The sequence below is a fragment of the Eriocheir sinensis genome, chromosome 14 (assembly GCF_024679095.1).
Source record: "Eriocheir sinensis breed Jianghai 21 chromosome 14, ASM2467909v1, whole genome shotgun sequence".
Taxonomy (NCBI): Eukaryota; Metazoa; Arthropoda; class Malacostraca; order Decapoda; family Varunidae; genus Eriocheir; species Eriocheir sinensis.
The window spans coordinates 3,182,205-3,197,669 of NC_066522.1; positions in this window are offsets into that span (position 1 = coordinate 3,182,205).

Genomic DNA, 15,465 nt, shown 5'->3' on the forward strand with positions numbered 1-15,465 from the left:
AACACCTATCCCCTATTCTTCAACTACACTCAGCTGTCACCTTATAATTATTCAAAACTAAATATCCTCGGTCTGTCCTTAACTCGAAATCTTAACTGGAAACTTCTCATCTCTTCTCTCACTAAATCAGCTTCCTCGAGGTTGGGCGTTCTGTATCGTCTCCAGTTCTCCTCCCCCGCACAGCTGCTATCCATATACAGGGGCCTTGTCCGCCCTCGTATGGGATATGCATCGCACGTGTGGGGGGCTCCACCCACACAGCTCTTCTCTACCTTTCGGCCACTCCTCTGTTGTAAAAAAAAAAATAAGATCGCTGATTATGTAGCTGTATGTGTGTGTGCGTGTGTAATGGCAAGTTGCCAGAGCACGATAACGAAGACCTCAGACTCATGTGCTGCGACTATAGTATACGTTTAGGAATGCTTGGTCTGGGTCTTGGGGTCTTGATGATGTACAGACATGTGTATATATAATAAACGGGTGCCTACTTCCCCTCAGAATCATGTTAATCTTTGTTTGTTTCTCAAGTTAATTTAAGTGATTACTCTTCCTAATTTTAAATGTGTCAGCTGTTCCTAATGTATAATGTGTCTGCTGTTCCTAATTTATAATGTGTCAGCTGTTCCTAATTTTAAAAGCGTCTGCTGTTCCTAATTTTAAAGCGTCTGCCGTTCCTAATTTTAAAAGCGTCTGCTGCAGCCCTACGTGGCGCAATGCAGAGGAAGTTAACTTATTTAATCTGAAAGTAAAGTGAAATTATCAGAAAGTAAAGTTAAGTAACAGAGCAGTGAAGTATATGTGGCAGTGAACATGTGGAAGGATGAGATGGAACGAGAGAACAAAGATTAAGGAAAATAATAAAAACTCTCGCTCCCATCCCTCCCTCCTCCATACTTCCTTCCTCGAACAGAGTCGTCCGCCACTGGAACAGCCTCCCCGCAGAAGTAGTCAGTGCGGAAACGATCAACTCCATTTCCACTGGCAGTAACTTGACTGCGTCGGGAGTGAACTGAACGTATCCAAGGTCACTTAATGTTCTTAGTTATGTTCTTTTCTTCTTCTATTATTAGATATCATCATCATCATCATAATTTCGTTTAACGTCCGTTTTCACTCTTCCTGAGAGGTTGGACGCTTTATGGGTCTCCTCTATTCTGCTCTGTCTTCTGCCTGATGCTCATCCAATCCCATCACTGCCAAGTCTTCCTGTATACACCTTCTCCACGTTTTCCTAGGTCTACCAACTGGTCTCCTTCCTTTTACTTTCAATCTCTCCAAAACTCCCAGCACTGTATCCTCCCCTGCTCTGTTCACATGTCCAAACTATAGGATTCTCCCTTCTGAGCAATGTTTCCAGTTATTCTAATCCACATCTGTAGCCACATCTTGCTGCACTGGACACCCTGTCTTGCCAATCTCTTCACAACTCCCAGCACTGTATCCTCCCTGCTCCTTCACATGTCCAAACCATCGGAGTATTTCCCTTCTGAGCACTGTTTCCAGGTCCTCTACTCCACACCTGTTAGTTACATCTGCACTGGGCATCCTGTCTTGCCAATCTCTCCAAACCTCCCAGCACTATATCCTCCCCTGCTCTCATCACATGTCCAAACCATCGGGAGTTCTTCCATCGGAAGGTTTCTTTTCAAACCGAGTCATCCGTCACTGGAACAATCTTCCTTCAGAAGTAGTAAATGCGAAAACTATCAACTCCTTCAAATAAAGAACCGACCGTTACTTCGCTGCGTCGGGAGTAAACTGAATATTGATTTGCTTTCATCTTCTCCTCAATGTCGAGGGGCTTTCATCTGCTCCCCAGGCCCCAAGTGGCTGTCGAGCAGATTAAATCACCAAAGCGGGCAACCTCGTAATGACCCAATAGGCTTTCTGTTTCCTGCATTCTGCATGTAACCATGTTTCTGAGGTGGTGGCGGAGTGGTTATGCCGGCCCCTGCAGCATTCGCAGCTTTGATGATGATGAGGGTTCGAATCCGTCGCTAAGCACCTGGGAGTTTTCAGTCTCCGCCGAGGGGCCCAAGACTACCTACATGCTGTCCTGAAGACTACCCACCAACCCGGACTCAAGAAGATGCTATGCAAGTGAAATCAAGAATGATCTCCGGGGGTCAGCATGAACCAATAATAATTGCGCCACTATAAACAATTGTCTGCGCCATAACGGGCTCGGGCCCACCATCAGGCCCCTAATAAAATAAAAGCCTACCGGCGCTTTAGGTCACATGTAAAAAAAGAAATAAAAACTGTTTCCAGGTCCTCTACTCCACATCTGTAAGCTACATCTGCACCGGACACCCTATCTTACCATTCTCTCAACAACTCCCAGCACTGTGTCCTCCCCTGCTCTCTTTACATGTCCAAACCATCGGAGTCTGTCCCTTCTGAGCACTGTTTCCATGCAGGTCCTCTACTCCACATCTGTTAGCTACATCTGCACTGGATCGACACCCTTCTCTTATGAGATTTGGAACAAGAATAAAGAAGAAAAATAATTTTGCTCCATTTCCTCCTGCCCCCTCTCTCTCCCTCCCTCCTTCCTTCCTTCCTCGAATTGAGTCGTCCACCACTGTAACAGCCTTCCTGCAAGAGTGGTTAGCGCATGTTGTGTGATTTTCAGTTAATACAAGAAACATGTGTGCAATATTCATGCAGTGGAGGAAATGATAAGACTCGTAATATGATAATAGAAAATAGTAAAGGAAGGAATATTAATTAAGTGCACGAAACCAATTATAATCATTTTCCACAGATAGAGGTCGTTTTTTTCTTGTTCTTGTTTTAGTAGTTTTTTCTTCTTCTTCTTCTATATAAGAGTGAGATAATAATGACGATGATAATAATAATACTAATAATACTAATACTAATACTACTACTAATAATAATAATAATAACTATAATAACAGTAATATAAGAAGTGTGATAAAGGAGAAGATAGGAAGAAGAAAAAAGAAACAGACGGAGAAAGTAGAGAATTACAGATGAATAAAGAAGAGGAAAGAAGGAATGGAGGAAACAGAAGGAAGGGAAATAGAAATAATGGAAATATATAACAATAGAGGCAGGTCAAGAATTGGACGGGTGGGGGGGTGCAGGTACTCAGCTCACCTCAAACAAAACAACGTGACTGAGAATTAGAGTAAGGAGAGGAGGAGAGAATGTAAGGGAAAAAGGGAGGGAGTGGTGGGAACAGGGAAGGGAGGAGAGGAAAGGAAGGAGAGGAAAGAAATAGTAAGGGAGGAGAGAATATGGAAGAGAAGGGAGGGGAGAGGAGAGAATATAAGGGAGGAAGGTGGGAACTGGGAAGGGAGGAGAGGAGGAAAAGGAAGGAGAGGGAGAGAAAGAGTAAGGGAGGAGAGAAGATGGAAGAGAAGGGATAGGAGAGGGAGAGAAAGAAGGGGATGGAGTGAAAGGGAGGAGAGAGGGAATAAGGGAGGAAAGGAGGGGATGGAGGGAGGTAAGGAGTAAGGGAGGTGATACAGTAGGGAGAGAGAGTGCTGTAGAAAGTACAGGACGGTGAGGGAGATAAAAAATAAGGGAGGAAAGGAGGGGCTGGCGGGAGGTAAGGAGTAAGGGAGGTGATAAGAGGGAGAGAGGGGTGTAAGTAAAGGAAGGTGCGGGAGAGAAAAAATAAGGAAGGAAAGGAGGGGATGGAGGAAAAGGAAGGAGGTGAGGGAAATGAGTAAGGCGAGGTTCCCACTATTCCGTTTTGACGGATCCGTCGACGTTAATAATTACCTCAAAATGACGTCAGGGGCGAAATAGCGGCCACTCGGCACGGATGATCCACTCCGTCAGTCCATCGTCCATTTGTTGACAAACATATGGACAGCATTAACCACAATGATATCTTGTATATGTTATTTTGTAGTTATAAGTACTTATATATCATATTCATGATATGTAGGATACCAATTTTCATTCTGTGGAGCACCATCTCTCCTCCTCTAAACCTCACCTTCTCTTCCTCACCGAAACACAGGTCTCTCAGGATACTGAAAGCAATCTCTACTCTGTTCCCTCCTACTATCTCTATCCTAAATTTCAATCCAAAGCTGGATGTTGCGTCTACATGCGCAACGTCATCACTAACTCGTTGCTCGTGCCCACGACCTTGACTCTTCTGGAATTTTCCACCATCTGGCTATTTGAACTTCCATTGTCATACTATTATTAAATACATCTGTGCTGTTTATCTCTCACCCAACTCTACTATCTATGTAAAATTCTTTGACTAACTTGAACTCTAAAGTGGAGCACATCTTGACCACTCCTCTCTGAAATCTCCATCTTGGGAGATTTCAGTAATGTTCACCACCAGCTTTGTTCTTAATCCTCTTTCACTGACCAGCTTTCAGAATAAGCCCACAAAATGTGCCCTCCTCAACTGACCTAGAGTAGTTGGTTCCAGCACCCACACGTATTTCCGACCGTCTTGGAGACACGCCCAACATACTAAATCTCTTCCTTACCTCTAACCCTTCTGCTTACTCTGTCAAACTGTTCTCTCCGTTGGGCTCCTCCGATCACGACCTTATTTATGTATCCTGTCCTGTCGCTCCTGTTCATCATCTGGACCCACCAAAGAGGCGATGCTTCTGGCATTTTGCCTCAGCTCGGTGGGACGTCCTGAGGATGTACTTTTCCGATTTCCCGTGGAATTATTACTGCTTCCAGGAGAGAGACCCCTCTGTGTGTTCCCAGCGCATCACAGAGGTGATTGTCTCTGGAATTGAGGCATACATCCTACGTTCTTTCTCTACTCCTCATGCTAAAAAGTCTTGGTTTACCCATGCTTGTTCTCGTGCTATTAAAGATAGATAGGCAGCTCACAAAAGGTTCCAGAGCCTTCGCACTCCTACTAATCACAAACTTTACATTTCAGCCCGGAATCGTGCCAAATCTATTCTCCAACTTACCAAAACCTCTTTCATCAACAGAAAATGTCAACACCTTGCTTTATCTATTTCTTCCCTTGCTTGTGGCACCTAGCCAAAAATATCTCCAGTATGGGTTCCGCAAGGGGCATTCTACTTCCGATCTTCTTGCTCTCTTAACTGACTCTTAGTCATCCTCTCTTAGCCGTTTCGGTGAAACTTTCTCGGTTGCGCTAGACATATCGAAAGCCTTCGATAGAGTCTGGAACAGGTCTTTGCTTTCTAAACTACCCTCTTTCGGATTCTATCCCTCTCTCTGTTCCTTTATCTCCAGTTTCCTTTCCGCCCGTTTTATCTCTGCTTTGGTAGACGGTCACTGTTCTTCCCCTAAACCTATCAACAGTGGTGTTCCACAAGTCTCTGTCCTATCACTCACTCTCTTCCTGTTATTCATCAATGATCTTTCTCCACCTTCCCCCCCACCCTCAAGCTGATTTTTGATGTTGCTCAAATGGCAATTAGCACCATCTCAACCACCATACCTCCTGTCTTCGGCTTTACAGTGCCTATCAGTCAGAGAACCCATGACCACAACTCCAGGAAAACTACTGTTGTACACTGTGGTACAAGTGTTGACACACTGTCCACTGGGTTTTGCTCACTGTTCTGACTTTAAAATATATACACTGCATGGAAAGAGGCTACGTTCAGATATGTCACTACATATACATACCTCCATAAGTTATTAGGATATGAATCTGTCAGTTGTGCACACTGATAACAAGTTTGTAATTTGTGTGGACAAAATGTTCTTTTACATTTCGTTCAAATTTAGTCAAGGATACAAAGTTGTTTACAACGCTATTACGCATTTGAATGTATGTTGTATCTATTTCTGCAACGTCGTCCCTAAGAGAGCGTGAAGAAAAACATTGATAACGTGCAATAAATATTATGATATAATAAAATATATATAATGATGTCACCATTTAACTCTCGCTTGACAATATTATGCAATTACGTCAACACGAATCATGCCAGCTTAAGCATTTAGGAAAAACTAGCAGGCTATTATGAATTGAATTGAATTACAAAGCTATTATTTGCATTTAAGAATACGTTGATTCGTTTGCATTTATTAAATCCATATACTATTACTTTGCATTTACGAATACTGCTATTATTATGCATTTCAAGAAACTAGGCTATTATTTTGCAGTAACTTTTTTCTCTAAATAGCAAATTATCTCTCTCTCTCTCTACAACACACACACACCTTAGAATGCACTTAATGACCAAAGCTTGCCAAGTATGTAGTTTATGGAATGCAGAAAATCTTATTACAGAGTTGCAATTGGTGGAAACAAGAGATTCATATTTCTTAAAAACATAATCAAGTCGCAGTTGACGCTCACAGTTCTGCAACAAAAAACTCTTAAATAATATATCTTTCACACCCACACACACTCTTTGACCCCTTACACACACACGCACACACACACACACACACATAAGCCGTCATATTATAACTCAATGTAGCTCTGTTGATAGTTTCTGTTCGCTGGAGTGGCGTCTGAAACATTTTTTGAAATGTGCTAACACTTGCGTCTCACGACTGTACCTTCAAAGTATGTATAAAACACTTCGATGACGTGACGAAAGCCATCATAATTATTACCGTGGAGAAATGTCTTTTTCGGGCAATGGCGGCTGCAAGGGGTAGGAAGGGGAGCTCCCAACAAGGTAGATCAATATTAGTTTAATTTATTAGACACATAATTACATAACGCAGGTTGTTTGATTTAAACTGTTGATTTAAATCACTGATTTAAATTTAAGGATTTTTTAATCATTGATGCAAATTGACTTAATTGGCGATATTCTTTCAAATGTCATTGATTTGAATCTTGACCGTATTAACAGGGCAAATAACATACCACGGAAAAATTAATACGAAAACACTAACTTTGATATCAATATTTTCCCTATCATTAACTTCACTGATTTCCATGAGCTTGTTAGTTCATTATATATATATATATATATATATATATATATATATATATATATATATATATATATATATATATATATATATATATATATATATATATATATATATATATACATATATATATATAAGAACACAAGAACGTAGGAGTCTGCAAGAGGCCTGTAGGCCTGTACAAGGCAGCTCTATTGAACCTAAGCTCCTGTGTATCTAACCCCACCTAATTTCGCTGTTCATGAATTTATTTAATCTATTTTTTAATGTGACAGTTGTATTGGCACTCACCACATGACTGCTAAGCCTATTCCACTCATCCACCACTCTGTTAGCAAACCAATTTTTGCCTATGTCCCTGTTGAATCTGAATGTATCCAGTTTAAACCCATTACTTCGTGTCCTACCCGGTTCTCTTACCAACAACACCTTATGAATATCCCCCTTATTAAAGCCCTTCATCCATTTATAAACCTCGATCATGTCTCCACGCACCCTTCGCCTTTCTAGAGAATGCAAGTTTAACTGTTTGAGTCTTTCCTCGTATGGCAAGTTTCTCAACCCCTGAATCATCTTAGTCATCCTCCTCTGCACCGATTCTAACATTTTGATATCCATTCTATAGTAGGGTGACCAGAACTGAACCGCAGTCAAGATGAGGTTTAACTAATGCTAAATATAGTTTGAGGAAGACTTCGGCGCTTCTGTTGCTTACGCTTCTTGAAATAAATCCCAGTACCCTATTTGCTTGATTTCTAGCTTGAATGCATTGTGTCCTTGGACGGAGATCAGAGCTCACTAAGACCCCTAAATCCTCTCGCACCCAGACCTGCTTGTGGGAGCGTCATTTAAGCAATAGTTATGTGAGGGGTTGTTGAACTCCATTTGCCATTTATCCGCCCTGTCATACAATGTTTAGTTCATCCTGGAGAATACTAGCGTCCTGATCCGACTCAATTATTCTACCGATCTTGGTATCATCATATGGCCGGAGTAGGTAGGAAGACACCTACCGAACGGGCGCAAGCCACTCACGGTGAGGTATATATGGGAGGTGAGAAGGGAGCTGAAGCCCTCCAAAGACCATGTCCTCACTAACCGTTTCCCTATTGTCTCAACAACACCGGAGAGTAGTTCAGCATGCTTTCTAAAGACAGATCCTCTCTCTATCCACACCACACTACATTGACACAACATATACACCTTTTCCCAAAATTCAAATTTCAAAATGGCGCACCTACATCAAACCTCGGAGTCCCCGCCTGGGGGGGGGGGGGCACAAATGCCCCCAGGGAGGACTCCCCTTCTGGCTGCCGACCCGAGAGGTGTCTTGATGACTCCTCGAACCTCTTTCTTCTCAATTTCTGCAACATTCGCGGTCTCCGTTCTAATTTTTATTCTGTGGAACATCATCTCTCCTCCTCTAAACCTCACCTTCTCTTCCTTACCGAAACACAGGTTTCTGAGGCTACTGACAGCAATCTCTACTCTGTTCCCTCCTACTATCTCTATCCTAAATTTCAATCCAAAGCTGGATGTTGCGCCTACATGCACAACGACATCACTTGCTCTCGTGCCCACAACCTTGACTCTTCTGAATTTTCTACCATATGGCTAAGACTTCATTGTCATTCTATTACTAAATACATATGTGCTGTTTATCTCTCACCTAACTCTACTAACTATGTAAAATTCTTTGACTATTTGAATTCTAAAGTGGAGCACATCTTGACCCACTCTCCCTTCGCTGAAATCTCCATCCTAGGAGATTTCAATGTTCATCACCAGCTTTGGCTTTCATCCTCTTTCACTGACCAGCCTGGTGAACAAACCTACAACTTTGTTATCCTCAACGACCTAGAGCAGTTGGTCCAGCACCCTACACGTATTCCCGACCGTCTTGGAGATCGGCCCAACATTCTAGACCTCTTCCTTACCTCAAACCCTTCTGCTTATTCTGTCAAACTGTTCTCTCCGTTGGGCTCCTCCGATCACAATCTTATTTCTGCATCCTGTCCTATCGCTCCTGTACACCCTCTGGACCCACCGAAGAGGCGATGCTTCTGGCATTTTGCTTCAGCTCGGTGGGACGACCTGAGGATGTACTTTTCCGATTTCCCGTGGAATGATTATTGCTTCCAGGATAGAGACCCCTCTGTGTGTGCTCAGCGCATCACAGAGGTGATTGTCTCTGGAATGGAGGCATACATTCCTCGTTCTTTCTCTACTCCTCACGCTAAAAAGCCTTGGTTTAATCACGCTTGTTCTCGTGCTGTTGCCTTTTGCGCCGGTAGGCTTCTTCCAGGTGGGGCCTGATGGTCGGCCCAGCCCGTTCTGGCGCAGGCGAGTGTTTATAGTGGCGCCATCTTGCATTGGCTCATGCTGCCCCCCGGAACTCGTTCTTGATTCGCTTGGACGGCTTCCTCTAGAGTCCGGGTTGATGGGTGGTCTTCAGGACAGCATGTGGGTAGTTTTAAGCCACTCGGCGGTGACTGAAAAATCCGAGTGGTAGCGTGGGGATGTACTTTTCCGATTTCCCGTGGATGATTATTGCTTCCAGGATAGAGACCCCTCTGTGTATGTGCAGCGCATCACAGAGGTGATTGTCTCTGGAATGGAGGCATACATTCCTCGTTCTTTCTCTACTCCTCACGCTAAAAAGCCTTGGTTTAATCACGCTTGTTCTCGTGCTGTCAATGATAGAGAGGCAGCTCACAAAAGGTTTTTCTGGCCGGAATCATGCCAAATCTATTCTCCGACTAACCCAAAACTCTTTCATTAATAGAAAATACCAAAACCTTGCCTTCTCTAACTCTTCCCGTGACTTCTGGCATCTAGCCAAAAACATCTCCTCCAACTTAACTTCTTCATCTTTGCCTTCAAACTAATGCTAATTATGAACTTCACATTTCTGGCCGGAATCATGCCAAATCTATTCTCCGACTAACCAAAAACTCTTTCATTAATAGAAAATGCCAAAACCTTGCTTTCTCTAACTCTTCCCGTGACTTCTGGCATCTAGCCAAAAACATCTCCTCCAACTTCACTTCTTCATCTTTGCCTCCACTCCTCAGTCCTGACGGCAACACTGCCGTCTCATCTATCTCTAAGGCTGAACTCTTCTCTCAAACTTTTTCTAAAAACTCCACTCTGGACGATTCTGGGCATATTCCTCCTACTCATCCACCCTCTGACTTCTTTGTGCCTGTTATAAAGATTCTTCAAAATGATGTTTTCTATGCCCTCTCTGGCCTCAATCCTCAGAAGGTTATGGACCTGATGGAGTGCCTCCTATTGTCCTTAAAAACTGTGCCTCTGCGCTGTCACCCTGCCTGGTCAAACTATTTCGCCTTTGCCTGTTAACATCTACCTTTCCTTCCTGCTGGAAGTGTGCCTTCATACAGCCTGTGCCTAAGGAGGGTGACGGTTCCAATCCCTCAAACTACCGTCCTATAGCTTTACTTTCTTGTTTATCTAAAGCTTTTGAATCAATCCTTAACCGGAAGATTCAAAACCACCTTTCCACTTCTGACCTTCTATCTGATCTCCAGTATGGGTTCCGCAAGGGGCATTCTACTTCCGATCTTCTTGCTCTCTTAACTGACTCTTGGTCATCCTCTCTTAGCCGTTTCAGTGAAACTTTCTCGGTTGCGCTAGACATATCGAAAGCCTTCGATAGAGTCTGGCACAGGTCTTTGCTTTCTAAACTACCCTCTTTCGGATTCTATCCCTCTCTCTGTTCCTTTATCTCCAGTTTCCTTTCCGGCCGTTCTATCTCTGCTGTGGTAGACGGCCACTGTTCTTCCCCTAAAGCTATTAACAGTGGTGTCCCACAGGGTTCTGTCCTATGTCCCACTCTCTTTCTGTTGTTCATTGGTGATCTTCTTTCCAAAACGAACTGTCCTATCCATTCCTACGCCGATGATTCCACTCTGCATTACTCAACTTCTTTTAATAGAAGACCCACCCTACAGGAACTTAACGACTCAAGGCTGGAGGCTGCAGAACGCTCAGCCTCAGACCTTACTATAATTTCCGATTGGGGCAAGAGGAACCTGGTGTCCTTCAACGCCTCAAAAACACAGTTTCTCCACCTATCCACTCGATACAATCTTCCAAACAACTATCCCCTATTCTTTGACAACACCCAGCTATCACCTTCCTCAACACTAAACATCCTCGGTCTATCCTTAACTCAAAATCTCAACTGGAAACTTCATATCTCATCTCTTACTAAATCAGCTTCCTCGAGGCTGGGCGGTCTGTACCGTCTCCGCCAGTTCTTCTCCCCCGCACAGTTGCTGTCCATATACAGGGGCCTTGTCCGCCCTCGTATGGAATATGCATCTCATGTGTGGGGGGGCTCCACTCATACAGCTCTTCTGGACAGAGTGGAGGCTAAGGCTCTTCGTCTCATCAGCTCTCCTCCTCATACTTATAGTCTTCTACCTCTTAAATTCCGCCGCGATGTTGCCTCTCTTTCTATCTATCGATATTTCCACTCTGACTGCTCTTCTGAACTTGCTAACTGCATGCCTCCCTCCCTCCCGCGGCCCCGCTGCACACGACTTTCTACTCATGCTCATCCATATACTGTCCAAACCCCTTATGCAAGAGTTAACCAGCATCTTCACTCTTTCATCCCTCAAGCTGGTAAACTCTGGAACAATCTTCCTTCATATGTATTTCCTCCTGCTTACGACTTGAACTCTTTCAAGAGGAGGGTATCAGGACATCTCTCCTCCCGAATTTGACCTTGCTTTTGGACACCTCTTTTATTTATTTCTTAGGAGCAGCGAGTAGCGGACTTTTTTTATTATTGTTTTCTTTTTTTGTGTGCCCTTGAGCTGCCTCCTTTGTTGTAAAAAAAACAAAAAAAAAACTTACTGACATCACTACTAATTCCTGTATCTAAGTCACTGATATAAATAATAAACAAAAGTAGACCTAATACCGAACCTTGTGGGACCCCACCCGTAACACATCCCCAGTGAGATCTTTTACCATTGATTTGCACTCTTTGCTTCCTATTGCTAAGCCACGCCTTGACCCAGTTCAAACATGGTTCGTCTAGTGTCCTGGAGCAGAACAAGACATTGACCGTCTCTCTCCATATCTTGCTGAGGCAGGGTGATGGTTTCAAACGTATTTTATAACATGAACCACATTTTCTTTTATGTTACCAATTGTCCGATCATGAGCCAGAACATCTAAAGTGTGTGCAGTTCAACCAAGCGTTAGCAACTTCAGTTTATTTCCTTTTAATTGTTTTCTCATCTTGTTGACAATGGCTGCATTAGATGCTTGAGTCTCTCCACATATAGCAAGTTTCTCACCCCTTGAATCTTTTTTTATGCCTCCATAGTCTAGTGGTTAGCTACGAATCCGCGGGCCCGGGTTCGAATCCCGGCTTGGGCAGTCAGTGTGCTCACCCAGCTATTCATCCTTCTTTCTTTTCGGGCTGGTCGATAAATGGGTAGCCTGCCTGAGGAAGCTCTCTCTCTCTCTCTCTCTCTCTCTCTCTCTCTCTCTCTCTCTCTCTCCATGACAAATAAGTATATAAGGAAAACCTTCATCTGTATTAAGCAACACTAAGATGTGATAGTGGCTGTGAGTGAAAATAGTTATACATCATTCATTATACAAATACCTCCCAAGTCCGGCCTTCAAGAAAAAGACGAAAACAAGTAATCCGGCAAACTGGCTCTTCCTCGCACGCTCTCCCGCTCGAAAACGAACTCCTCCATTAAGGTTGCCGGTAATGTGTCTTGGAGGCTGAGCCTCTTTCACACTGGATGACTTATTTGTAATGACTTGGCGGCCGCCCAAGGCGGTTGCGAGGCTATTTTGAGTCCGTCGTGTGATTAATGCGGTAACGTGTGTGTGTTCCCGGGTTAGTGTTAGGTCCCGTATTTTACCTGTCCGCGAAGAAAGTCAAGTGTCCGCCATTATCTGCGATATCCCGAGCCTAATGACGTACGTACATTATTCAGAAGTCTCGACACACCTGAATGACGATTACAGATGTTATCGAGTGCTTGATTAATTATATAGGTATTAGTAATTTTAACGGATAGTATTTATAGAAGAGAAGTAAGATTGGTACAAAATGTCATTGAAAGATTACTAGGTAACTACAGATGACTGAATGAATCAGCAAGTTTGGAGGGTCGTATTTATTATATCATAATTTCAAGACCCTCCTTTTTAAGGGTAACGAACGCGGGCGGCAAAGTTTGTGGATCCTTCTTTTCTTGTATTTAATTCTTACTTTTTTTTTTTTTTTGCATCAGCTTGTTTTTTTATTTTTTTATTTGCATCAGCTTGTATTAAAACAACTCTTTTATCACTCATTAATAACTCCATAAATGATCTCACCGTCTCGTATCCCTGGGAGAGTGATCTGGTTGAAGTTGTTATTGGAGACTGGTGTTCGGGGATAAACAAGGGAAAAAGAAAATATACATTTATTTAAAATTAAATGAAAGTAATTGCCTTACGCAATATTATATGCTCAGACGATCATAACACTGGCTTATTCAGCAATGGATGCAACATATGACAAACGACATGTCTTAAACATAATACTACAATATGTGCTCAGTTGTTGCCAATAATAATAACACTCGTCATTCCACAAGCAGTGGTTTGTTTCCCTCTGGTTACATCACAGTAATTAAGTACTCTCCTCAAATCCTAATAACACATTCCTATAGTATAATCTACAACAATTTCACGGAAGCACCAAATTATACCACACCCAGCGGTTTCTACCTTTGCTTTACATAGCAATAAAATGATCACAATCCTGTCCCACTCACAATCCTACTACACATCTCCTCACATTATAATCTCCAGGACAATACAGTCGGTTTCCCTTAGATTCTCGAATTTCTACTCACGATTAAGATCACAACAGCCATTCTCAGCTGAGTGAGTAGCAGGTCTGCTTGAGGCGAGAACCAAGCTCGGTCTGGTCTTACTACTGATTTCTAGGTCACATTTTTTCTTTGCTTGAGGCGGAACTACATTCTTGACACGCTTTAATTTTCTACATAACCAGTAGCCAATACTTCCTGTCAACAAACATTGGCTCGCTCATTATGTTGTATTGTTTACTTCTCCTGCTATTCGTGATTCACTCTTATGACGCTCCCACAGTGACTTATCTGTTCAGTTATTCGCTTATAGCATGTCGTCACGACTGACGTCACATGTTCAAAGTCTTTTGAATGGTTATCCACACTTTCTGACCACTATCACCTGTCATCCTGTCCATGTATGCTAGTCTTGGTATTTTCCTTAAACCTCTATCGTCCTGCACTAAGTGCTTATCAGATGTTTCGACTTTGTATATCTGACTAATTGTTTTCCTTCCTGTCGCGGTTTAGATTCATGGACAAGTTATTTTATAGTATTTGCTATAGGGAAGCTGTTGACGCGCCTAGTTCGTCACGTGACCTACGCTTTGTAAATATATAAAGGATGTATAAACCTGTTCGTTCAACAGTGCGACGCCAGCACTCCTCAAGGCGAGCACTGCGGGTCCTTCTGCGGCGGCGTGGTTTTACCTGCGTTTACGCACTCAGGAGTCACCACTCCACCGCGGCAGGTGCACAGTAGTGTGCACCGTTCGGCTGTACGCCCGTGCACCGCTACGATGTTGGGCGCCTGCGCCGCCGCCGCGTGCTCCGTCGCTGCTCGCCCGCTGTTACCCGTGGCTGTGTTGCGCTAGCGGCGATTGTTGCTTTCCCTTCGTGTCGGGACGTAGCTTTGCTCCCCTTACATTGCGGTGCCATGCCCTGTCCCCTATAGCTGCGCGTAAAGAGAAGTGTAAGATAGAATTGGTATGGCAGTATTGCTCAGTGCCTGTCAGCACCGTCTCTTCTGCTGCAGGATAATGTCTCGCCAGCAGCGGCATCGGGGCGACGTGGCAATGAGTTGGACGCGTCAGGTCACTCGCCGCGGCTCGGGCCGGAGGAGACTTCTCCCGGCTACCGCCGTCTGGTGAGGTCACGGGCGACGTTCCTCTACTCTCGCCTACCTCTTGGCACCACGCGGTTTTCCTCCTGCTGGAGTGTGGGGATCCTGGGCTTCGCCACTTCGGGATACAGCCCACACCGTCTCAGATGATTGGTGTGTCGAGTCCGCTCCTCCAGTCCACTCCCTCCTGCCTGCCAGTGCCTCAGCCTCAACACGAGTCTAACGCCAAGAGATGAAGATGATGTGTTGGAAATTACAGCTGCTTGTGTAGAGGCAGGGCCGCTGGGTGGGAACTGGGAGCGGGCAGGAGCGGCATTACTATAGTCCATCAACTCTAACTTAAAATTGAGCCCTGTGGCTTGGCCCGGGGAAACCCCATTGTTTACAGCTCTAGCAATGGCCTGCGCATGACGTTTTGTCTCACTGTTAGTCTGTACGTTATCTATTTATGGAATTTACATACATTCATAATACGACTGCGTGGTGTTATGAATGGCTTGGGATTAGAGGGATTGATTGATTGATTGATATAGAGTTTCTTTCATGGCGCCGCAACATCTTGGTCATATGGCACCGGAGTAATAA